The sequence below is a fragment of the Anabrus simplex genome, chromosome 4 (assembly GCF_040414725.1).
Source record: "Anabrus simplex isolate iqAnaSimp1 chromosome 4, ASM4041472v1, whole genome shotgun sequence".
Classification (NCBI taxonomy): Eukaryota; Metazoa; Arthropoda; class Insecta; order Orthoptera; family Tettigoniidae; genus Anabrus; species Anabrus simplex.
Window position 1 is genome coordinate 448,445,771 of NC_090268.1, and position 26,777 is coordinate 448,472,547.

Below are 26,777 nucleotides of genomic sequence, written 5' to 3' on the forward strand. Positions count from 1 at the left end.
ACATCTCTATTGTCAGGCAGATATAACTAGTAGGTCATAAGTTACAAGTTGTGAGCCTCTGAGGCAGCTCTCTAGTTAGGTCTATACATCAGCCATCTTGCATAGCAGCACATGCCTCAGATCTCTATTGTCAGGCAGATATAACTAGTAGGTCATAAGTTACAAGTTGTGAGCCTCTGAAGCAGCTCTCTAGTTAGGTCTATACATCAGCCATCTTGCATAGCAGCACATGCCTCAGATCTCTATTGTCAGGCAGATATAACTAGTAGGTCATAAGTTACAAGTTGTGAGCCTCTGAAGCAGCTCTCTAGTTAGGTCTATACATCAGCCATCTTGCATAGCAGCACATGCCTCACATCTCTATTGTCAGGCAGATATAACTAGTAGGTCATAAGTTACAAGTTGTGAGCCTCTGAGGCAGCTCTCTAGTTAGGTCTATACATCAGCCATCTTGCATAGCAGCACATGCCTCACATCTCTATTGTCAGGCAGATATAACTAGTAGGTCATAAGTTACAAGTTGTGAGCCTCTGAGGCAGCTCTCTAGTTAGGTCTATACATCAGCCATCTTGCATAGCAGCACATGCCTCAGATCTCTATTGTCAGGCAGATATAACTAGTAGGTCATAAGTTACAAGTTGTGAGCCTCTGAGGCAGCTCTCTAGTTAGGTCTATACATCAGCCATCTTGCATAGCAGCACATGCCTCACATCTCTATTGTCAGGCAGATATAACTAGTAGGTCATAAGTTACAAGTTGTGAGCCTCTGAGGCAGCTCTCTAGTTAGGTCTATACATCAGCCATCTTGCATAGCAGCACATGCCTCAGATCTCTATTGTCAGGCAGATATAACTAGTAGGTCATAAGTTACAAGTTGTGAGCCTCTGAGGCAGCTCTCTAGTTAGGTCTATACATCAGCTATCTTGCATAGCAGCACATGCCTCACATCTCTATTGTCAGGCAGATATAACTAGTAGGTCATAAGTTACAAGTTGTGAGCCTCTGAAGCAGCTCTCTAGTTAGGTCTATACATCAGCCATCTTGCATAGCAGCACATGCCTCACATCTCTATTGTCAGGCAGATATAACTAGTAGGTCATAAGTTACAAGTTGTGAGCCTCTGAGGCAGCTCTCTAGTTAGGTCTGTACATCAGCTATCTTGCATAGCAGCACATGCCTCAGATCTCTATTGTCAAGCAGATATAACTAGTAGGTCATAAGTTACAAGTTGTGAGCCTCTGAGGCAGCTCTCTAGTTAGGTCTATACATCAGCCATCTTGCATAGCAGCACATGCCTCAGATCTCTATTGTCAGGCAGATATAACTAGTAGGTCATAAGTTACAAGTTGTGAGCCTCTGAAGCAGCTCTCTAGTTAGGTCTATACATCAGCCATCTTGCATAGCAGCACATGCCTCAGATCTCTATTGTCAGGCAGATATAACTAGTAGGTCATAAGTTACAAGTTGTGAGCCTCTGAAGCAGCTCTCTAGTTAGGTCTATACATCAGCCATCTTGCATAGCAGCACATGCCTCAGATCTCTATTGTCAGGCAGATATAACTAGTAGGTCATAAGTTACAAGTTGTGAGCCTCTGAAGCAGCTCTCTAGTTAGGTCTATACATCAGCCATCTTGCATAGCAGCACATGCCTCAGATCTCTATTGTCAGGCAGATATAACTAGTAGGTCATAAGTTACAAGTTGTGAGCCTCTGAGGCAGCTCTCTAGTTAGGTCTATACATCAGCCATCTTGCATAGCAGCACATGCCTCAGATCTCTATTGTCAGGCAGATATAACTAGTAGGTCATAAGTTACAAGTTGTGAGCCTCTGAGGCAGCTCTCTAGTTAGGTCTATACATCAGCTATCTTGCATAGCAGCACATGCCTCAGATCTCTATTGTCAGGCAGATATAACTAGTAGGTCATAAGTTACAAGTTGTGAGCCTCTGAGGCAGCTCTCTAGTTAGGTCTATACATCAGCCATCTTGCATAGCAGCACATGCCTCAGATCTCTATTGTCAGGCAGATATAACTAGTAGGTCATAAGTTACAAGTTGTGAGCCTCTGAGGCAGCTCTCTAGTTAGGTCTATACATCAGCTATCTTGCATAGCAGCACATGCCTCAGATCTCGAATGTCAGGCAGATATAACTAGTAGGTCATAAGTTACAAGTTGTGAGCCTCTGAAGCAGCTCTCTAGTTAGGTCTATACATCAGCTATCTTGCATAGCAGCACATGCCTCAGATCTCTATTGTCAGGCAGATATAACTAGTAGGTCATAAGTTACAAGTTGTGAGCCTCTGAGGCAGCTCTCTAGTTAGGTCTATACATCAGCCATCTTGCATAGCAGCACATGCCTCACATCTCTATTGTCAGGCAGATATAACTAGTAGGTCATAAGTTACAAGTTGTGAGCCTCTGAGGCAGCTCTCTAGTTAGGTCTATACATCAGCCATCTTGCATAGCAGCACATGCCTCACATCTCTATTGTCAGGCAGATATAACTAGTAGGTCATAAGTTACAAGTTGTGAGCCTCTGAAGCAGCTCTCTAGTTAGGTCTATACATCAGCCATCTTGCATAGCAGCACATGCCTCAGATCTCGAATGTCAGGCAGATATAACTAGTAGGTCATAAGTTACAAGTTGTGAGCCTCTGAGGCAGCTCTCTAGTTAGGTCCATACATCAGCTATCTTGCATAGCAGCACATGCCTCACATCTCTATTGTCAGGCAGATATAACTAGTAGGTCATAAGTTACAAGTTGTGAGCCTCTGAAGCAGCTCTCTAGTTAGGTCTATACATCAGCCATCTTGCATAGCAGCACTAGCCTGAATTCTCGAATGTCAGGCAGATATAACTAGTAGGTCATAAGTTACAAGTTGTGAGCCTCTGAAGCAGCTCTCTAGTTAGGTCTATACATCAGCCATCTTGCATAGCAGCACATGCCTCAGATCTCTATTGTCAGGCAGATATAACTAGTAGGTCATAAGTTACAAGTTGTGAGCCTCTGAAGCAGCTCTCTAGTTAGGTCTATACATCAGCCATCTTGCATAGCAGCACATGCCTCACATCTCTATTGTCAGGCAGATATAACTAATAGGTCATAAGTTACAAGTTGTGAGCCTCTGAGGCAGCTCTCTAGTTAGGTCTATACATCAGCTATCTTGCATAGCAGCACATGCCTCACATCTCTATTGTCAGGCAGATATAACTAGTAGGTCATAAGTTACAAGTTGTGAGCCTCTGAGGCAGCTCTCTAGTTAGGTCTATACATCACCTATCTTGCATAGCAGCACATGCCTCAGATCTCTATTGTCAGGCAGATATAACTAGTAGGTCATAAGTTACAAGTTGTGAGCCTCTGAGGCAGCTCTCTAGTTAGGTCTATACATCAGCTATCTTGCATAGCAGCACATGCCTCAGATCTCTATTGTCAGGCAGATATAACTAGTAGGTCATAAGTTACAAGTTGTGAGCCTCTGAGGCAGCTCTCTAGTTAGGTCTATACATCAGCTATCTTGCATAGCAGCACATGCCTCACATCTCTATTGTCAGGCAGATATAACTAGTAGGTCATAAGTTACAAGTTGTGAGCCTCTGAGGCAGCTCTCTAGTTAGGTCTATACATCAGCCATCTTGCATAGCAGCACATGCCTCAGATCTCGAATGTCAGGCAGATATAACTAGTAGGTCATAAGTTACAAGTTGTGAGCCTCTGAAGCAGCTCTCTAGTTAGGTCTATACATCAGCCATCTTGCATAGCAGCACATGCCTCACATCTCTATTGTCAGGCAGATATAACTAGTAGGTCATAAGTTACAAGTTGTGAGCCTCTGAAGCAGCTCTCTAGTTAGGTCTATACATCAGCTATCTTGCATAGCAGCACATGCCTCAGATCTCTATTGTCAGGCAGATATAACTAATAGGTCATAAGTTACAAGTTGTGAGCCTCTGAGGCAGCTCTCTAGTTAGGTCTATACATCAGCTATCTTGCATAGCAGCACATGCCTCACATCTCTATTGTCAGGCAGATATAACTAGTAGGTCATAAGTTACAAGTTGTGAGCCTCTGAAGCAGCTCTCTAGTTAGGTCTATACATCAGCCATCTTGCATAGCAGCACTAGCCTGAATTCTCGAATGTCAGGCAGATATAACTAGTAGGTCATAAGTTACAAGTTGTGAGCCTCTGAAGCAGCTCTCTAGTTAGGTCTATACATCAGCCATCTTGCATAGCAGCACATGCCTCAGATCTCGAATGTCAGGCAGATATAACTAGTAGGTCATAAGTTACAAGTTGTGAGCCTCTGAGGCAGCTCTCTAGTTAGGTCTATACATCAGCTATCTTGCATAGCAGCACATGCCTCACATCTCTATTGTCAGGCAGATATAACTAGTAGGTCATAAGTTACAAGTTGTGAGCCTCTGAGGCAGCTCTCTAGTTAGGTCTATACATCAGCTATCTTGCATAGCAGCACATGCCTCAGATCTCTATTGTCAGGCAGATATAACTAGTAGGTCATAAGTTACAAGTTGTGAGCCTCTGAGGCAGCTCTCTAGAGTTCAGTCCATGAGAATACAGTATAGCAGCCATCTTGCATAGTAGCCCTTGTCTCAGTTCTCGAATATCAGGCTGATCAAACTAATAGGTAATAAGCTACAATTTGTGAGCCTCTGAAGCAGCTCTCTAGTTAGGTCTATACATCAGCTATCTTGCATAGCAGCACATGCCTCACATCTCTATTGTCAGGCAGATATAACTAGTAGGTCATAAGTTACAAGTTGTGAGCCTCTGAAGCAGCTCTCTAGTTAGGTCCATACATCAGCCATCTTGCATAGCAGCACATGCCTCACATCTCTATTGTCAGGCAGATATAACTAGTAGGTCATAAGTTACAAGTTGTGAGCCTCTGAGGCAGCTCTCTAGTTAGGTCTATACATCAGCCATCTTGCATAGCAGCACATGCCTCAGATCTCTATTGTCAGGCAGATATAACTAGTAGGTCATAAGTTACAAGTTGTGAGCCTCTGAAGCAGCTCTCTAGTTAGGTCTATACATCAGCCATCTTGCATAGCAGCACATGCCTCAGATCTCTATTGTCAGGCAGATATAACTAGTAGGTCATAAGTTACAATTTGTGAGCCTCTGAAGCAGCTCTCTAGTTAGGTCCATACATCAGCTATCTTGCATAGCAGCACATGCCTCAGATCTCGATTGTCAGGCTGATAAATCTAATAGGTCATAAGTTACAAGTTCTAAGCCCCTGAGGCAGCTCTCTAGAGTTCAGTCCATGAGAATACAGTATAGCAGCCATCTTGCATAGTAGCCCTTGTCTCAGTTCTCGAATATCAGGCTGATCAAACTAATAGGTAATAAGCTACAATTTGTGAGCCCCTGAGGCCATCTCCTTAAGCCCTTTGTCTCCACTGTGCTAGCATTCTCCATAAGAGCCTGTGTATAACCGCCATTTCTCACGGCAGCCCCTGGCCCAGGTCCCAGGAGTTAGTCCCATAAGAGCCCATGTATAACGTCCATCTTGCCCATTAGCCCCTGGGCCAGAAGCGGTCTATTGTCACTACAGTTTAAGACTGTTTCAGCGTAACGTAAAATATCATGAAATTCGTGGACAGCAAAACTAGAAAAACGAAAATAAAACCTGAAAATCAGACACCATTGATCCAGATGATAACTGAGAATTAATCCATACGATCCGTGGAAAATCCGACATTCAACAAGTAGAATTCCAGATTTACATTTAACTAAGGTTATCCACCAGTCTGATACCTGATAGGATATTGGAACACCCGCCTAATGGACCCTAATTGAACCAAACTGACTATCAGTTGCTTTGGATAGGTTGCGAAATATTACTAGAAAGCATGGTGTTCACTACAAGTTAACAGCAATGGTCACAATTAAAATACATTTCAACCATGTATTATCATCTCGTGACACCCTTAAGTTACGGAATAATCCCGATGCTGAAACATGCATCACCCAAACAGCTGTTCAGAAGGAACCAACAACAACCTGATCCGAGAGGATCTTTTTTACGTCGTTATGAAGGAACAAAACTACGAAATGCAGGAGACATTTATTCATTATGCATTTAGAAGAAACAGTGAAGTTAATGAAAAGTGATAAATCACTTGAAAATATTCTTATAGAACCAACTTTCAGGTTATAAACGGTTATGTTAATTTTAATAAATTTACAAGTCCACGCGACAAAACAAATGAAAGTAATGTACCCTACAGGGCACTTTAGTACTGCAGGATGATACCTACCTGCTCTTCTCTTCTTACATACGGGCACCAGCTCAGCTACCATCGGCAGAAAAGGGTCGATAATTTGGGTTCTTATGACGAGAGGATCATGGGGAACTCAATACTACATTAAACTACGAAATGAGGAACACAAACGCACCTACTGACATTTTGAGCACAAGTTGTGTATTCTTAATTCAACATTTCTTTTCTTTTATATTACAATTTATTGCACTAATCGTGCTAAAATGGATGCCTAACAGGCTCATATCATAAATAAGATAAACATCAAACAAAAAAAATTATTCGCTATCGGGTTGGTTTGTCGTGCTGAGAATCGATAAGTGAATCCAAGAAACAAATGTGTCCTTACTCGGAACAGCCACGCTGTACCTGCACATAACGTATATGATGCTAGGGTGAGAATTTGTCATGCAGAAATAACGCCACTAAAAGATCCCCACACATATTTGGGAAAATGCACACACAAGATAATAAGTTTGAACCTACGACTACAGACATAACCCTTCTAATCTCGCATGAAATATCACTCCATTATGGATATGAACCAAGGTCCATTCAAACAAACATTATATTTACAAGATTTACTGCTTAAGCAAGTTTTCTTAGTGCCTCGTTTCCATCTACCGCCCTACCATTTATAAACAAAGTTAATAAAGTATGAGAGAAAGAAAAGGATGAATGAATGAAACCCTTGTCACATGCTTGTCTCGCCTGCGGGAAGGAATTCCAGCCCTCGTCTTGTATTTTAAAAATGGCTGCGAGACTCCCTGCTGTGCAGGCAAGGGAAACGACCTCCAAGTCCTGGGCCGTGAAGCACCCTCGCACAAACAAAACAAAAACATAACCTAGTTTCCAAACATGCAGAGCTCTACTCTACCTTGGCCTTGTCTCAACACATGACGAGATCGCCACAGTAAATGAGTGAGGAAATCAACATACATGTCTGCACTATCCAATGTCCGTGACAGACCGCCCTGGGTCTCGATTCTACCACCTGGAGTATTACACATTGTTATACATATCCATCTCGCCGTCCGCCTAATGCGACGTGTTCCAATTAACCCTCAAGTCTTGGGTTCAATCCCTTACTTGGCATAGTACAAAGGGTCGCAGATATATGTGACATAGCCTACGGGTTATATTCATTACCCTCACATTCAATCCAACACAATCTAAACATGGAGTAGACACTTAAATTCTGTCCACATGCGTGCTCTACATTGTGCAGACGGATTCCCTTCCCAATATAAGGGTACCCTATCATGATTAACCTATAAATACAAGCAGATATCGTCTGATGCCGGGCACTAAGAAACGTTGATTTAAGCTCGTACATAAGCTTCCCTACGACTATGTGTACCGTCATACTATCATAAACTACCTTAATCCTTGCTTACTATAGACAATAAAATAAAAATGTGTATGCCTTAACCTAAATTATATAAAGGAAATACCTTAATAAATGGCCTAATGGGCCGTAATCCTACTCCTTACTATATTTACAAATTAATCACCGTATTTCTGCATAACAACCCCCCAACCCTACACATATATATTAATTATTGTTCACTTATCTATCATCTTGGAGACCTCTTTCTCCCTCCGTCGGGGTTAAGCTGCCTGCTCAGCCCATCATGGTAGCGATGTGGCCCTGGGTCGATTCTCTGCGTCCAGTCTCCATGGGTTGCTCGTTCATGAAGCCGTCTTCTTGAGGGATGGCTCGTTCATGAGGCCTTCTTCTTGAGGTTGTGGTCGGCAGGTCACGTCTCACACGTCTCTCGAAACACAGCACGAGTCTTCACTGGAATGAAATGCCTAATTTATTAACAGCACAGCATTCCCGGTACTTTTATTTAATTTTCGATGCAAAAATCAGTACTGGCGATCTGCGACGTTAAAGTCATTGTTCCCCTTTAACTGCTTAACCGCGCACGAATGTATATAGGCAATATCTACTATCTGAAATCAGCAACCTAGTCGGTCGAACAAATTGTCATTATCTCATGCTCGACTGATTCATACCCATACGTATAGCAGGAATAACACAGATGACTTTAGTTTATACTTGCACTTCTTCCGCACTTCACACTATATTTACGTGGTTACCCGTACCTCTTCATGATGAAGTCTACACGTACGGCATTGTCTACAGTCGGTTAATTAGGCACTTGCGACCTCATTGTGAAACTTCTAAATACACTCGTATGATTGAATAATTACTGAAAGGTTTACGGATCACCGATTCATTGAATGAACATTAGCGCAACTGCATTAAAGTAATCACCGTCTTTGTCATAAACAAAGGTTTCTGGCGCGAGTATCAGCAGAACGCGACATACACGGACAGCGGTCTTATCATGGACTGAACACCTCCTTCCACCTTTCTCTGCTCTTATAGAATCCAGGAACCCACGCGACTCGCTGGGAAGTCCCGGGAAACAACTTGAGATTGGCATGTGGCCTCGAAACATTTTCTCACGGCAGTCGGCCTCCCACGTAGTTATTTATTCAATTTATATTAATAGACTTTGAGGCATCTATGGCTTCGGAAAATTCTGGCACTGATTCCCATCCTATTACTTTCCTGTAAAACCTTCAAATATAGGAATTATGACTCAATTTCCATATCGTGGTGAGCCTGTCTGTTCCCGCTGAAAATCTCTGTTAAGGTGGCAGGTCTCTCCCCCAGACAACTCCCATCTCTCTTTCTTTCTTCCTCACATATTCCTTCTTCATCGCACATGACCACGCCTTGCCTCGGGAATCCCCTTCTCGATTCCCGCTCTCCATATAGCATCACGCCCTCACAGTTAGCGTCCTGTTGCGCATTATTTTATCAGCGTTAAATATCCATTCTTATAACTAACAGAATGGTACATTTGCTTCCCCACACACTAAAGAAAAATATGAAAAAATCTTATTTTTTTGTATTTTTCTTTGCGTCTGATATTTAACGCTCGCGTGGCTTTTTCATTCCTTCCGAGCCATCCTGTGGCGTTTTCCGAACTTGTTCCAGTAGCTCCTCACGCTCCTTTCGAATTCTATAGTATGTATCCAACAAAGCCAAGAATTTTCTATTATTTCCCGAGCATTCAGTGCACTCCACTGCAGCCATTTCTATTATTGCGCTGCTCTGCGGCGAAACTTCTTCTACCATTCCTACGTTTAGGGATACGTCATTCGGATTGTGGTCACGGGTTTCACTTTCATCGTCGTGCGTTTCCGGTACTTCGTCTGCGCCTACCACGTCTTCTTCTTCTTCTTCTTCATCCCTGGTAGCAGTCTCGTGTTGGATTACTTTCTAAGTTTCTTGCATTCAATTATAGAGTATTTACAGGTAATTATAACTATGGTAACATTTCATTTACATATGATACAACTTAGTCTCGACGCCAGCCCTCTTGGTCTAATCTGTCTCCGATTCAACCTGTATCAATGCGGGTCCATTAGGTGAGATACACTTAACTATCTCCAGCTCCGTTTTCTTGAGCTTAGAGTTCAAGGTTCCCCTTTTCTTCTTCCGCTTTCTACCGGAATTCCCATAATAGTACCGGTCTTTCTTGCTTCGTGATTTGGTCCTACGTCTCGCGCGCGGTACCAGTAGCCATCTCCTTCTTCTTCTATACAGCCGGTTTCCTCTTCTTTGACGTCCCCTCTTCTTACTTGACCATCGGTACGATTCGGAACAGCACCCTTTCATCGTAAGTTGCAGACCTTTCTTCTTTTTCTTCCGTCGTCTAGCATTTTTGTGTAGCGTGGGTTGTTTTGGATTTGCTTTAAAGCCTGCCGTCATCTCTTGGGTACGCTGTTCATCTGGACTTCTTTCACGCCTTAAATTAGCTCTGTCGGCCTTGAACTTCCCTTCCAATTCTGCTCCTTGGAGGCTGTCACCTTCATCTGTCATCGTTGCAGCATTAGTCGTCTCAGACATACTGGCACTGTTCTCCCCCTCGTTGGTTATCTGAGAAGCTAGGGTCGCTTCGCCTTGCCTTTCTACCTCAACAGTGTTCTCTACATTCTCCAAACTAGCCATGTAGCTGGGGAGTGTATTTTCAGCTTTCTGACCTGCTTCTACCACACTAACGAGTGTCTGCTGATTCTTGACCGCTACCGAGTCTGTTCTTTAGTGTCTATCGACTGTGTTTCACCTGCCTCCGTAGGCTGTAATTTTATGTCAGCATCCTGCGTCTTTAACTGTCCTAATTTCAACTTCCGATCCTTCCTAGCTTCGGCAGGCTGTGTCTCTATACCTGCTATTACCGCCTTCAATTCGTCACACTCTTCCTGAAGCTGTGCCTTAAACCGTCCTAGCTCCTCCCGCAACACATCCCGAAAACTTTCTAATGTCAGCGACATTTTATTACACTGAGAATACGCCAACCCTTCCGGAGAGAAATCTGAGGTCTTTCTCCGCACGACACCATAACTCCAAGTTTCATTAAATTTCTATCCATCAACTTATGCTCTGTCACTATACATATGAACCACAAAATTGACAAATTTTGAACAAATGCAAATAATATGTTGTTTAATTTGACCGAAATAAAGGTGTAATCTGGTAAAAATGGTTTATCTGAAAGAAATCATCCTCACAAAGATCAATAAAACCTATCATTATTTTTGACAACAATCTCCTGTACCTATATTCGCCATTACTAAATATGCACTAATATTCGGACAGATTCAGTGCCAAACTCTAGCTTCTCTGTCCTGGTTCCTCATTTATCACAGAAAACTCATGATTAATGATCCACTCTCATTCAGCCACGTTTTGTATCCTAACTTGGATATTCGTAGCGTCTGCATCTTATACTCTCGTCACACAACTAAAGCAAATTAGTACGTTACCGGCGATATTGTTATCCTCCCTCACGATACTCTCGCCACACGCCTTTGGGGGCCATTTTATTGTACCCTACAGGGCACTTTAGTACTGCAGGATGATACCTACCTGCTCTCCTCTTCTTGCATACGGGCACCAGCTCAGCTACCATCGGCAGAAAAGGGTCGATAATTTGGGTTCTTATGACGAGAGGATCATGGGGAACACAATACTACATTAAACTACGAAATGAGGAACACAAACGCACCTACTGACATTTTGAGCACAAGTTGTGTATTCTTAATTCAACATTTCTTTTCTTTTATATTACAATTTATTGCACTAATCGTGCTAAAATGGATGCCTAACAGGCTCATATCATAAATAAGATAAACATCAAACAAAAAAAATTATTCGCTATCGGGTTGGTTTGTCGTGCTGAGAATCGATAAGTGAATCCAAGAAACAAATGTGTCCTTACTCGGAACAGCCACGCTGTACCTGCACATAACGTATATGATGCTAGGGTGAGAATTTGTCATGCAGAAATAACGCCACTAAAAGATCCCCACACATATTTGGGAAAATGCACACACAAGATAATAAGTTTGAACCTACGACTACAGACATAACCCTTCTAATCTCGCATGAAATATCACTCCATTATGGATATGAACCAAGGTCCATTCAAACAAACATTATATTTACAAGATTTACTGCTTAAGCAAGTTTTCTTAGTGCCTCGTTTCCATCTACCGCCCTACCATTTATAAACAAAGTTAATAAAGTATGAGAGAAAGAAAAGGATGAATGAATGAAACCCTTGTCACATGCTTGTCTCGCCTGCGGGAAGGAATTCCAGCCCTCGTCTTGTATTTTAAAAATGGCTGCGAGACTCCCTGCTGTGCAGGCAAGGGAAACGACCTCCAAGTCCTGGGCCGTGAAGCACCCTCGCACAAACAAAACAAAAACATAACCTAGTTTCCAAACATGCAGAGCTCTACTCTACCTTGGCCTTGTCTCAACACATGACGAGATCGCCACAGTAAATGAGTGAGGAAATCAACATACATGTCTGCACTATCCAATGTCCGTGACAGACCGCCCTGGGTCTCGATTCTACCACCTGGAGTATTACACATTGTTATACATATCCATCTCGCCGTCCGCCTAATGCGACGTGTTCCAATTAACCCTCAAGTCTTGGGTTCAATCCCTTACTTGGCATAGTACAAAGGGTCGCAGATATATGTGACATAGCCTACGGGTTATATTCATTACCCTCACATTCAATCCAACACAATCTAAACATGGAGTAGACACTTAAATTCTGTCCACATGCGTGCTCTACATTGTGCAGACGGATTCCCTTCCCAATATAAGGGTACCCTATCATGATTAACCTATAAATACAAGCAGATATCGTCTGATGCCGGGCACTAAGAAACGTTGATTTAAGCTCGTACATAAGCTTCCCTACGACTATGTGTACCGTCATACTATCATAAACTACCTTAATCCTTGCTTACTATAGACAATAAAATAAAAATGTGTATGCCTTAACCTAAATTATATAAAGGAAATACCTTAATAAATGGCCTAATGGGCCGTAATCCTACTCCTTACTATATTTACAAATTAATCACCGTATTTCTGCATAACAACCCCCCAACCCTACACATATATATTAATTATTGTTCACTTATCTATCATCTTCGAGACCTCTTTCTCCCTCCGTCGGGGTTAAGCTGCCTGCTCAGCCCATCATGGTAGCGATGTGGTCCTGGGTCGATTCTCTGCGTCCAGTCTCCATGGGTTGCTCGTTCATGAAGCCGTCTTCTTGAGGGATGGCTCGTTCATGAGGCCTTCTTCTTGAGGTTGTGGTCGGCAGGTCACGTCTCACACGTCTCTCGAAACACAGCACGAGTCTTCACTGGAATGAAATGCCTAATTTATTAACAGCACAGCATTCCCGGTACTTTTATTTAATTTTCGATGCAAAAATCAGTACTGGTGATCTGCGACGTTAAAGTCATTGTTCCCCTTTAACTGCTTAACCGCGCACGAATGTATATAGGCAATATCTACTATCTGAAATCAGCAACCTAGTCGGTCGAACAAATTGTCATTATCTCATGCTCGACTGATTCATACCCATACGTATAGCAGGAATAACACAGATGACTTTAGTTTATACTTGCACTTCTTCCGCACTTCACACTATATTTACGTGGTTACCCGTACCTCTTCATGATGAAGTCTACACGTACGGCATTGTCTACAGTCGGTTAATTAGGCACTTGCGACCTCATTGTGAAACTTCTAAATACACTCGTATGATTGAATAATTACTGAAAGGTTTACGGATCACCGATTCATTGAATGAACATTAGCGCAACTGCGTTAAAGTAATCACCGTCTTTGTCATAAACAAAGGTTTCTGGCGCGAGTATCAGCAGAACGCGACATACACGGACAGCGGTCTTATCATGGACTGAACACCTCCTTCCACCTTTCTCTGCTCTTATAGAATCCAGGAACCCACGCGACTCGCTGGGAAGTCCCGGGAAACAACTTGAGATTGGCATGTGGCCTCGAAACATTTTCTCACGGCAGTCGGCCTCCCACGTAGTTATTTATTCATTTTATATTAATAGACTTTGAGGCATCTATGGCTTCGGAAAATTCTGGCACTGATTCCCATCCTATTACTTTCCTGTAAAACCTACAAATATAGGAATTATGACTCAATTTCCATATCGTGGTGAGCCTGTCTGTTCCCGCTGAAAATCTCTGTTAAGGTGGCAGGTCTCTCCCCCAGACAACTCCCATCTCTCTTTCTTTCTTCCTCACATATTCCTTCTTCATCGCACATGACCACGCCTTGCCTCGGGAATCCCCTTCTCGATTCCCGCTCTCCATATAGCATCACGCCCTCACAGTTAGCGTCCTGTTGCGCATTATTTTATCAGCGTTAAATATCCATTCTTATAACTAACAGAATGGTACAGTAAATCTTTCCATTTTCAATAACTGTGACTACCATTACAAATCTGTCTACCTACGCTTGTCCCACTAAACCAAACTACAAGTAATTGGTAGACCAACGTCTCACTAATATAAAGTGAAAGAACGAAAATTGAAAATAAAATGCCTTAACAGCTGACGAATCGAAACCGCAATCGTAACGTAAATCCTACACTAATCAGCTAAGTGTGCATACACGCCACTATCACAAGATACCGGACATCCGAACAATAAATCAAAAGTCAAGAAACTAAAGTTCATCGAACCTGAACGTGCGTGGCTAAACAGTAATTATTCATCTCCATCAGCTAAGTGTCCACGTTGGACAGCCCTCACATTCGTGCCACTACTGGTGCCGTGCTATTATGGGAACACCTGGCTAGTAATAATTACGCCGAAACATGCTTAGCATTCGCATTCACTACTGCAGACACTAACATCGTTCAGGTCAACTAACCTAAGTCCGAAGGATTAAGTGGTAGCAATTTACAACTAAACTAAATGATTAAAGTGACATTATCATGAAAGGACTGCGCAGCATAGGTTGAGTGGCACATATATGTAGAAAAAGGAAACGGGCTGAAATATCATAGTTGATTCGAGCACCGTGGAGGTGTCGTTGTCTGACACAGCACAGTTCATAATTTACTAATGGAATTTTGTTCACCATTACCCGAGCTATTGTCGATATTGACCCATCCCTACGACAAGGCTGTTTTGGCCGGGTTATTTTGTTTTGGATTTCACTAAACTATCAGATCCAACTGTTCCACGTCCACCATAATTTTTTGTTCCATTTTGTAAAATTGCGTTACCTAAGTCTCGAGGCTGCACTTGATCACGATTCACCTCATCAGCTTGCGTCGCAGCCATGTTAAGCAGACTCTTCCTCGCTGCCAACACATCCAGCTCTTCCTTACGTGATCCCCAATGTATTCGAGAGCCGGGCTGAGTGGCTCAGACGGTTAAGGCGCTGGCCTTCTGACCCCAACTTGGCAGGTTCGATCCTGGCTCAGTCCGGTGGTATTTGAAGATGCTCAAATACGTCAGCCTCGTGTCGGTAGATTTACTGGCACGTAAAAAGAACTCCTGCGGGACAAAATTACGGCACCTCGGCGTCTCCGAAAACCGTAAAAGTAGTTAGTGGGACGTAAAGCAAGTAGCATTATTATTATTAATCTCTTCGAGAGCCATTCCACCGTAAGCCATAAACTTTCCACCATTTGCCTAACCACATAATTTAAAAAAATGTTGCACCTGTATGTGATAAAAGTTCAAAATACCATCACTCACCATCATTTCGCATATCTACTTCAATAGCGCTAAAGGAGGTTATGAGAGGAGATGTTAGATATTCATCCACAACAATAACAACACAAATTGCGTCCTTCGTACAACAATGAGTACATTTCACACAGGCCTACATCCTCGCACTGCACTATCACACGTGATACTCTAACCTAATCACTAAGTATTAGCGTAATAACAAAGTAATCTTCGACACGATGCAAGCCGAGAACTACTCTCCGAAATTAAAATCTTCGCGCGGATGATTACTGCTTCCCAAGGCGTAGAGAGTCAGGCATTTCTTCACCCACTTCAAAAAAGCAGCTTGTGGATTTGCTACCCTGATGAATACAATGTAATAAAACTTATAATGCTCTAGATCCTGCCTCTATTCTTTTCTTCATATTCGCGTAAAAATAGAACGTGCAAGTTGAACCGGACCCCACGCGCAAGAAACTCATCGATAAGCAATAATATCGGCGAAATATAATAAGCGGATACCAAACCATGGAACGTGACTGGGAAAGGCCGACGAACTAAAGCCCCGAGCTGGAAATCTGGCTCTTATCTTAGCGCTATTAAGAGTCAATCAAGTGCCAAGATCACGTGCACACAATCCATTCATACAACGCGGTAAACATTGCTTATCGAAAATAAGAAATAGTCCAATTTAAATACAACTTACTAGGAGTGACCAAATGAGCGGTGATTTTAATTAGATCCCAGTCCCGGTGTTGCTCGCCAGGGCTGTTTAGGAAATAAGTATAATAGGTATAGATGATTGTAGATAGTAATAGTTGTAATTTGGTATTGGCATTTGTATGTAACGGACTATTATGTGAGGGTATTTGGCACAAGTGACTTCGCGCTATTGTTGGCCATGGCTGTGGTGTTTATTTTTCCAATGTGGTATGTTTCAGTGTTAGGTAGTAGTCTGGGTGGTTACCCACCCAGGGGCTAACCGTGCCCGCTGCTTCTTAACGGTGAATTTGGCCGTCTCGACTTCAGCGGGCCCTATCACTGTTGTTGGCACGAGGTTGTTTATAGTCCTCGTGTGTCAGTTGGTATTGACACTGTAATATTACGGAAATTTTTTAATTGCATGGGATGCATCAGTATGTGTTCTCGCCTCAACTTCCAGTTGAATACTAAGATGGCGTTTCTCTTGTGTCTCGAAGTGAGGACTATGTGTGTACAGGGGTGTTGGGATGGAGGGGGGGGGGATGTAAAGAACGGTCCTTATCGTTCGTGAAGTTGGTTCTGTTTAGTAATTAGTGCTTTCAGTTTCGGGATAGTGCCTTGTTATGAACGTATCTTTTGAGAGTGTTGCGTTGTTATTGGTCTGGGTTGCGTGGTATGTCTTTTATGAGAAAGATGTATTTCGATAGGCGGTGTGGTCTGGTTCGTATTGATAACTGGATTGTGTTTGGTGGCTTGTTTTTCGGCGAAGTCTAGTATATATGGGATTTGTGTGGTGGTGATTGTTGTTTTATAATTTTTGACAGCTAGTTTTGTTGCCCAGTTTTGTAGGTATTGCAGTTTTTTGATGTTTGATATCGATTGAAAGTCAATGGCTGGAAGAGCATATGTTAGTATGGGCCGAATTAATGTCGTGTATATGAGTTGTACGTTTTTTGTGTTGAGTGAGCAGCGGCAGTGAATTAATGGGTAGAGAATTTTCATTTGTGTTCTTGCCTTGTTGATAGTCTGTTGTGTGTGTTCTTGCAGATTCAGCCGTTTATCGAGTTCGATTCCCAGGTATTTGTGATTTGTCACCCATTCGATGTTCTGGTTGTGTAACATGACGTGTTGTTGTGGGAGGGTGGTGGTGTCTGCGTGCGAAGAAGATTGCTTTTGTTTTCTGAATATTTACTTCTATTTTCCACTTGAAGAGCCTAGGTTCGAGTTTTTGTAGGTTGCTTTGTAAATGTCCAGTGGCCAAGTGTGGCTAGAAATGCAGTGTCCTGTGCGTATATGGCTGTTGGGGTGCGTGTGGTGCGGGACATGTCATTTATGTGTAGTAAAAAGAGGATTGGGCCGATAATGCTGCCTTGTGGCACGCCACATTCGATGTCTTTTATATTTGAGTTTGTGCCGTTTAGGTTTGTTAGGTATTGGTTTATGAGTTTGATGTATGTGGGGTGTAAATTAAGTTTAATTAGTTTACGGATCAGATTTAGATGATGGTACTGCTCACCTGAAGCTGACCGCAACCTTACTCCTCTCCACTCAACACGGCACTTCCGTTCCCGTTGCTTGCTTAAGGTAGACTGTGCCTTGGTACACTGGGTAACCAATTTCCGTGAAAGCTGTGGTAATAACTTCGGGATCGGTATCAACTGGAAGATGTTCATTAATGGCTGAAAGGGTAGACGTAGGTTGAGTAAAGTATGTTACTTCCACTTGCTTGGGGTCTTTTAGGAATGAGTGCTAGTCGTTGCAGTCTTGGAAACAGTATTTGGTTAGTTTTTATAGTACAACTCGGGCAGTGAAACTACCATGGATATTCATCTTAATAAACGCTTTCGTTGTGAGTAAGAGACTTGGTTATCTTTTATTTTTAGTGCTTGGGGTTCCCTTAGTTGGGTTTACGATGGGCATGTCGTGGAATGGTCAACTGGGTTGCATTCCATAGGGGGCTGGGTTATTGGTAGCCGTTTTCATCTGTTATGGTATGAGTTCTTTTCGGATTGTTTGGACCTGTGATATCAGCATTTGCGGTCTGAATTTCATTGAATTGATTCGTGGAGGTTGAGGGCTGCGATAGTTGTTGGAGGACTTCTTCTGGGTTGGGTAATTTATTCATGTTAGACACGATTTTTATTTGTTCTCTGGGTTTAGATTTGGAGTGTGGCTTGAAAGAGATTGCGTTTCTACTTGTAGCTAAGGATTTTGGTTTATCAGGTTGAGCTTTTAACTTCACTTCTCCGCCGGAAAGTGTATGAGCGGTGAGGGAGGAAGTGGATTGGGATGGGTGTCTTGGTAGTTGATTTGTGGAGATCGAAGTGTCCCTTTCGACAGTTGAAAGGTCACATTCGTGAACTGTCTCACCGTCTTGGTGTCTATGAGGGCCAATGTCCGAAGGGATGGACATACAAGGAAAGTGTTTATTTGGTGTGGCCTGCCTACTCGTACGCTCTAAGTGCCAAGATTTAGACCAACGGCACTAGCGGGGGAGGAACGTTCAAACACCCGAAGGTGGACTTTTTTTACTAAAGGGAAGTGCCCTTCAGGTGCAAATGTGTCTCAGGTACAGTTTATATGTAGTGTCTCTACGACAGGAGAAAAAATTTACTCGCAAGAGGACACGGACAAATTTTCTCACTGCTGGTTGGCTGTATGTCGACCAATCACAGATGGGACTGCAATGGCCGGCTGATATTCCTGATTAACGGTCTTTATTTGCATGCGGGAGCTCTTTCAAGTACGTCCGTACACGATCAAGTCCAAGCGAAGGTGTCTTAGTGAGGTCCGTTTGAATTTTAAGCCACCCCCGTCCCGCCGGGAGGAGGAGTTTGGTACCGGTGCAATGTAATACTTCTCTCCCAGCCTTTTATTGTAGATTTGTATTCAGGTGGAAATGTAGAATTGAATGTTGCATATTTAGTCAGTATTTATTAATGATAGAGCAAAATTAGTGAATAGTAAAAGTGCGAACTTTCGGTCACCCAACCAGTGGGTGACTACGTCCGATGTTTCTTAACTGTCGGTTTGTAAATTTTAGTGACTTTCATTTAATTATTGAGAATCGTGTAATTAAATGCAGCTGAATGGATCAAAAGTTAAGCTATCCGCTTGAGTGTATGGCTGACACAAAATTAATGTTGCGTATATGCGGCACAGTTGGTATCGTGACCCATGTAACTACTAACGACGCCCAAAGTTTACCTTTGTTTGATAACGGACATTTACCTGAATTACTGTCCGCCTCCATAGCGTAACGGTTAGTGTTATTAGCTGCCGTCCTTGGGGGCCCGGGTTCGATTCCCGGTACTGCCAGAAATTTAAGAATGGCAGGAGGGCTGGTATGTGGTTGAAATGGTACATGCTGCTCACCTCCAATGGGGGTGTGCCTGAAAAGAGCTGCAACCCCTCGGGATGAGGACACGAGTTTTTTTTTTTTTACCTGAATTACTGGGATAAATAGTAGGTTCAGTCGGAGCGAAGACCCCAATGTTGTTATCCCTCATGTATTGTTGTAGCATTCTTCCCTCAGGACTTGTCACTTGTGAATTCCAATCTGGGTGCTTGGCATTTAAGTCACCAATGACGAAAGAAGAGATTTTGGACGGGTTGTTCAATAGAATATCTAATACCGCTGTATATAGAGGAGATTTGGGAGGAAAATAGGCCAACAAAATGCGATAATGATAATTGTTGTCTAACCTCGATACCAGTCCGACTCCATGGCTAAATGGTTAGCTTGCTGGCCTTTGGTCACAGGGGTCCCGAGTTCGATTTCCGGCAGGGTCGGGAATTTGAACCTTAATTGGTTAATTTCACTGGCAAGGGGCCTGCGTGTATGTGAGCCTCCATCATCATTTTCATCCTCATCACGACGCGCAGGTCGCCTACGGGGGTCAAATCAAAAGACCTGCGTCTGGCGAGCCGAACTTGTCCTCGGACACTCCCGGCACTAAAAGCCATACGCCATTTCATTTCATTTTTTACCTTGATACCGAGGGACCCAATAACACCACGAGGAAGGTGGTCAATAACGTGGTGTGTAAGTTTAGACTTAATCAGCACTGCTACGCCCCGGTGCTCATCGTGAAGCCTGTCTTTGTGGTAACAGTAAATCTTTTAATTTGAAGGGCTTATAGGGTTTTTAGCCAGTTCTCTCCCAACAGCATTATATCAATATTGTTGTCAGAAATAAAAGCCTCAAGCTCATATTTCTCACCAACAACACTCTGACATTACCAAGCACAGATTGATAAGTCCATGTCAGAACAGGATGAAACATACAATTAGGGCTCAGAAAAATACTGCATAGCATCATGTATCAAAACCGTAATCTTGTCCATTGTTGTTTCACGTGTCGTTAATTTAGTAACTGTGTCTTTTATAAATGGTAGATGTTACCGTGGTTTGGTGGATTAGCAGAGGTGAAAGAAGGTGCGGGGGTGAACGGGTCTCAAACTACGAAATTAAAATTAATTTAAAATTTAACAAGGTTATATTTTCTTTTCAAAATCAAGAAATAACAAGCATGGCAGGTACAGAGTAGCAAGGCAACAAAAGTACAATTACAGTATTTACAGGATTTGGGCGTCAAGCCCCGAACTCGCAATTCTTGGGCAATTAGCCCAACTTTACCCCAAAACAAGTTTTAACAGAGGGGCAGAAAAACCCCATTCATGCCCAGTTGCTCCAAATTACACAGAAAAGCCTCCTCGAGGCCTACAACACTCAATTTTCAAGAAAGAGCCACTCGCTCTCAAAATTTAAGCCTATCAAAGGCCACACCAAACTCGACCTTCAAGCTGTCCTCTAAGGACATAAACACAGGGGTAAAATACCCAACCTACTGAGGCCTATTAAGTTAGAAAAGGTAAATTACATGGCCTCTAAAATACCAATTTGAGAGGAGGCGATCTGCACTCCTAATACATTTTGTTTAAAACCTAATCTGGCACTAGGCCGCTAATGCAAGGGCTAATCCCATACTAAAGAGGTGACTTTAGAATGAAACAAATTACATTACGCTAGACAGGAAGAAACGGTTGAGAAAATAAGTTCACCTCAAAGCAACGTGAGTGGGAGCTCGAGAGGGTTAAGCACTCTCTATCCCACATTTTTAGTTTAAAAAGATAGAATTGAAACTAAGTGTCTTTACATTTTAGAGGAAAGTTACATGGTGAAAGGCTTCGGACCTGCCCCGAGAGTTAAACTGCTGAGCTAGCAAGAAAAGAAGTAATTAAACGGCCATTACCTTGTTGTTGAACTGCTGCCCGAAGAAAGAGGCGCTTCCCGCCCCCTGCTACGTACTTTACACTTTGAAAGTTGGTACTGAAGTGGCGCAGAGACCCGAAAATCAGCAGTTTATATACTCTCGTGGAAAGTTGGAGGCGTTTCAGGAATGAAAACACCCGCCCACAATCATTTTATTGGATAACCAAGAAAATCCCTACACAATATGAAGAAGAAACACATAATTGGTGGAAAATTAATTCGAGAAATTCGGGATTGGCTAAATTCAAAACAAGGGGAAAGAAAGGGTTAATATTGCCAACTTAAACAATGACTGAAAGAAATTTAACAAAGAACAAACTTATGAATTCAAAATTTCTCCAAAAACATAGTTCTTTCACTTCGCACTAGGGTGCACCATTGTAGTTCTTCAGTAGTGTCCTCTAGAAGAGAATGTTCACACTTCTTACCAGAGGAAAAACAAAAATACGTCGAAAACGACCCAGTTCAGAAACTTCAAAATTTCCAAGTAGTGACATCTTCTGAGAAACTTGAAAATTAATACAGTAGATAAAGTTCAGACTTCCTCCAGCAGAGGAGTTTCAACTGGCGCAAAGTTTGAATTAGCGGCGCGGAGGTGTACCGTCCGGTACAGTAGAAATTTCGAGAAATTTATTTCCCCACAGAGGTCAACGATATCTCTTAGTCCTGACAGGCCTGACGTAGGGGATGCCACTGTTTAAGGGGCAGGGTTCCATGTAGATGCGTGAAATGTGGTTGGGGAGAGAGTGGGGGCGCCTCCTGTCACTTGTGCGAAAGAGAAGTTGGGGTCTACTTCTCCGGTAGGAGGGAGAGTTTTGTCTTTCTTGGCTTTTAAGACTTCTCTAGCCATTTTTTGCTCCGTGATGGAGCGGAAGGTGGAGCAACCTGGCTTTCACCGCAATTTACATATTTGGCTGGTGCACACAGCAGCCTTGTGGTTTTCACCACATTTCCCGCATCTAAGGGGCATCCTGCAATAGTTAGCGGCTAGTGATTGTGACCTTCTTTGGTTTTGACTCGGACATTTTCCCGTTCCCTCGTGGGCTCTATCTGATAGTGTTGGGGGCTCTTTCTACAAAGAGACATAGGTCTCTCCAGTGTTGTGAAGAGCGATGTGTATGAGCGGTATTGTCTTCTATTTAGTGATGGTTTTGTTGCGATATACGTTAGTAATTATTGAGCGCAGTTTCCTGTAGTTTGTAGCCCGGGAGGCCCAACTCCACGTGCTGGGGCGCTGTGTCGGGCCAGGTAATTGTTTTTTGAGTGATTTCCCTACGACAAGGCCACCGCGTGGGTGGTAAACTATAGTGAGAAATTAGCCCGTGGAACGAGGCGGCTCTTTTAGTTCGCTGCTTTATGCGAATAATTGATTTATATCCCCCGCTGTAGCCCCGGAGAGCGTCCCCAATTGACGATGACGTAGTATTCATGCGGCGAATAGATATAGTGCTTCGTCCAATTGAGCAACCACTAATGATGTAATAGGCAGTGCCTCTCTGAAAGAACACGCAGCAAATGGTGTGTCTTGTCTCATCGAGGTCTTACGTGCGAATAGTGAGTGAGTACTGGGTCTGGTTTGGGGAACCTAATGGTACGAATAGTTTCAACACCTGGTATAGCCGAGTTCGCGATATGTCATTTCTGAACGATTAAATTATCTTTTATGAGCCAGATATGCCATGAAGGTAATAAGTGTGTCCATTTAAAAAGCTTTCAAGTAAAGCTTTCATGACAGATGTTTCCTTGAGGTGCCATCCGTCGTTTATTGAGTCAAGGTAATGTATTAACTTCCATTCTGAAACCAATGAAATATTATTGGCTGAAATACGGATAATCCCGAACAATGTGCTCAAACTGCAGTTAAATACTTATTTTAGAGCCCAACATACCGCCTCAATTTGCCAAGAGTTAATGACAGTCTAACTTGCTGATTTTCAATTTTAATGGCTTGTTTTGGTTGTTTTCGATCTGAGTTTTGTTGCGAAGTATTTTGGGAATACTCTTTGAAACTTTCTTCACTTATCATGGTAATCATTCATGTTTGTTATGCAGGCTTAGCCTTTGTGTGAGTTCTAAAAGTAAGAGTTATTCTGGTGGGAGTTAGGGTTTAAATTTTCTTTCAGGTTGGGGTTCAAGCATTTGCACTAAGCGTCAAGACCGTTCTTTATTGACTTTTGAGGAAGGAGAGATTTTTCTTGTTCAAAAAGTTGATAGCATCTGAGCTGCTCTATCTGAAATTTGAACTTGCATTTCTCTAGTTCTCGGATTCAAACATGGTCAATCTTACTAAAATCTAATGCTTACTTTGAGATTTGTGCAGAACTTTATGATACTTTTATTTTACCTGGTAGATCTTCAACTAAAGAATGTTCTTGGTTGTATATATATATATATATATTTCGTATGGAACACATGATCTACATTCTTTTACAGAAATATTCAAGTAATAAATTTAAAAATGAATGTCAAGAGTCTTCAGCCAGGAAAGCGCTGGAGCTGATGCTTTCATGAATTCTTCCCAAACACCTGTTAAGCTACGCTGTGGACACTCCAGAATGATGTGGTTCATCGTCTGTTCTTGAGCTCTTCAGTGGCAAGTTGATGAATCTAGGCATTCCTATTTATGCAGCGTTGCTTTGCACCTATCATGACCAGTTTCTACGTGGTTTAGTTGGCACCACGTAGCTCTTGGTAGATCAGTTCCTGCAACATGCTGGGAAGGGTCATCTAATTGGATTTGTCGAGATGATGAGTAAATTACCCTTCCCTTGATGTCGACAGGCCCTGGCTGCTTAATAATTTTATCATCCCAAATAGGCTTCCTGGATTTCAGACGCTTGGTTGTTGGATTATTCAGTACTGAGTGAATCGGAAGGTGTTTCAAGTCAGGACGGATGTAGCGGCTTGTTGTCTTCTCAGTTGTGGAGGAGGTATACTTGCCAGTACGTGTAGCCATGGCACAGGGGTTGATCTAAATGTGCCCGTTACGATCCTTAAGGTCTCTGTGGACATGAGCACTTCTATACCAATCCGGTGCACAGTATTCGGCAACAGAGTAGACCAGTGCAAGGCTTGCCGTACGAAGAGTACTTGCATCAGCACCCGATGTTGTGCCGGCTAGTTTGCGAATTATGTTATTCCTGGTCCTAAGTTTTCCTGTAGTATTCTCGAGGTGTTTTCTGTAAGTCAGAGCTCTTTCACAAGTTGCTCTTAAATTACTCAACACTTAGGCAAGGACTAAATTCCCCCTTATCTATATTTAACTCTTCTTTCCTGGCAGAAATATCAGATTTCACTAGCAGGCAATGTTTTCGATCATTACACTGCAATGTATTGCATTCCACGAGAACTGTTCGAGTTCTTAATAAAACAACCTTTCATATTTTGCCGGAACAGTGCTATGAATGACATCAATTGCTACTGAAGTTACGGAATGTTGTGCTGAAGTTCAGGCTCGTCTATCCATGGTATTTAAGTTCACCTCCGAAGAAAGTGTATGAAGAGTTCGCTGCGTGTGTGGTCGGGACGTAACTGACGCTTCCTGTGGATGAGAGGTCGATGCTCAAGATCCTTCCTATTTAACCTCAGGTGAGCAATACTTAAACTTTACAAATTTGGAAAAGCATTATCAAGGTATTGGAAATCCAGACTGGAATGATGATTCCACGAAAGACTCAACATCTTGATCTGGCTCACCGGAGGGGTTATTGTAACATCGGAGCTATTGTGAATGAAGTCCCACGTTATGTAAAGATGTTCAAGGTTAGGACATGAATCAGCATTAAACTGAATGAGATCTTTGTCGACGGTTGCAAATATCAGATTCAAAATACGCAACTGGGGTGATAGTTTCAACATTTGTATACCCGGGACACCTGCTGCCGCCAAGTGCAGACAAACTGAACTTCACAGGGCAGGTAGGGCACATCTGCAGGCTAGGGCTCATCCTGAACCTGGAAACAAATGTTATTGAGTACTCTGTATTGTACTACTTCAGAATGTACATAATCCGTACAGCAATCTTACTGTAACGAAATGCAATGTCACCGCTCAGTGTTAGAATGTTAGAATGGCGAGTGGGTAAATGGAGTTCATTGGCCATAAGTGAAGCGGTGTCTATGAACAACTAATACTACGGTCAGGCCATGGGGGGAGGGGGGATAATAAGTTCGAGGAGCATGTTATTAATTTTATTGGCACTTCCAGATGTACGAATGTGATGTATGAGGTGCCTGGGGGGAAGTCAGCCAGCGTGGACAAGGCTCCTTGTCGCGTTGACGGTAATGTTGGATATGAGTATGGGATGTTATTTCGCGATAGATTTAAAGGTTGTGTGATTTTAGGGTAAGAAGGAGGTTGAAATTCATAATTTTGGGCAGAAGGTGAGTAAAACGTTGTTGAATAATTTGTATTTTGGGATATGTGATGGGTTTTAGTGGGATTATTTGAATTTAAATTCGTTTGTTTGGGTGGATAGTATGGGTGGGGTTGTGATTGGCTGATAGGTTGAGGAGCTTGGAAAAGGAATTAGAAAGGTGAGTATTGAAGTGGTTTTGATGTATTGATGGTAGGTAGTAATGGATTTAATATGGGTGGGTTATTAGAAGGAAAGTGTAGCTAGCTTAAGTTGAAAGGTAGTGGTATTTCTGTTGTTCTGCTCAATTTAGCTTGTGTGGCTTTAATAATCATAGGGCAGCTCTGTAGTTAGCAGTGTGATTGCCATTGCAGTTCACACATTTGAATTGTGATGGTTCTTGAAGGGTAATTTCTTCTGATGAATGGGCTCCAGGGCATTATACACATTTTGGTGCCATATTGCAGTTATTGTGGGTATGGCGGGTGTGTTGACATCTTTTACGCTGAGGAGGGCCGATAGGTGTTTTAGGCCTTTGAGGGGCCACCTTTAGATTTGGAAGAAAATATTCATTGTATATCTGCCTAGATTTCTCTCTGAATGTGCTTGCAAAATGTGGAATTTTTTCTTCTCTCATGCTGGGGGATTCATCTTTTTCATTTTGTAGGGTATAGGACTTAGTCAGCTGAACACTTTGATACACGGGATATCCCATCTCAGTCATTGCAGATGTTTTGTCATCTGTATTTGTTTCGAGCGATAAATGTCCTATTATAACAGACATGGTGGAGGATGGCTGAGATGGTTGACGGAAAAATGTAATTTTCCCCTGTTTTATGGTTTTAATGACTGTATAATAGTCGTTGAGGTCTTGAACAAAATAGCGGACTAGATTTCGTCTCACCATTCTTGCTGTGAAGTTTCCATGTATTGTGGAATTGAGAAAAGCCCTCCTATTATAGCATAAGGTAGCGCGTCATCCCTGATAGTGATTGGAGGAGGCTTACGGGAGTTAGTCCGGGTGGAAGTTGGTGGTGTATTA